Source organism: Penaeus monodon, chromosome 34 (genome assembly GCF_015228065.2).
Source record: "Penaeus monodon isolate SGIC_2016 chromosome 34, NSTDA_Pmon_1, whole genome shotgun sequence".
Classification (NCBI taxonomy): Eukaryota; Metazoa; Arthropoda; class Malacostraca; order Decapoda; family Penaeidae; genus Penaeus; species Penaeus monodon.
Window position 1 is genome coordinate 15965173 of NC_051419.1, and position 605 is coordinate 15965777.

The 605-nt window shown below is 33.2% G+C and overlaps 1 protein-coding gene across 1 annotated transcript in view; it reads right to left on the bottom strand.

Moving 5' to 3' along the window:
* The window catches only part of LOC119594922, a 1299-nt gene extending 1234 nt beyond the window's left edge, over positions 1-65 (bottom strand). The window contains exon 1 of the mRNA XM_037943994.1: positions 31-65. The gene's annotated coding sequence lies outside the window, so the exon portion shown is untranslated. The remainder of the gene's footprint in view (positions 1-30) is intronic.
* Positions 66-605: the final 540 nt, after the last annotated feature.

The following is a 605-nucleotide window of genomic DNA, read 5'->3' on the forward strand; positions in this document are numbered from 1 at the left end:
CTGCGCCAAGCTTGTTCACTACGCAAGTACCTCAAACAAGCCTGTTACTTATACAGTAGTCCAGACTTATGTTCATTAACGGTCTACATACAGCTTATATAAAGGATACCGCGCGACCTGGAAAGTCACGTGGGTCTGCAGTCCGGAAATAAGGTTTATTATCTTGCAACAAAAGCAACTTTGATAGCGACCGAATCAAGGTTAGGCTAAGAAAGAGTTAGGAAGTCCGGAATCTTTTATGCCTAAAATTTGAAAGAAAAAATTGAATGCCGGGAGAATATTTGTCTATTGTTATGCTTTATTTATGTTTTTGTCGACGTTAGTATGATTTTTTTTTATTGTGGTTGATTTATTTGTTGGATTTATGATAAGATATGAATTGATAAATAAACTTGGGTTTTTAAATATATATTGATTGAAGAAATATCATCGGCTTTTCCGTAATGATAGCACTTTAAAGGTAATGGCGAGATCTGAGAGACAAAATTCAATTTTCTTTCAACTTATTCCTTAGTATTATATGAGGAATTTAATAAACTAATGAAAATAAAAGATTCAAATTATGGAAAAGCGCGAGAAACTTTGATAACATCACAGAGGCATTT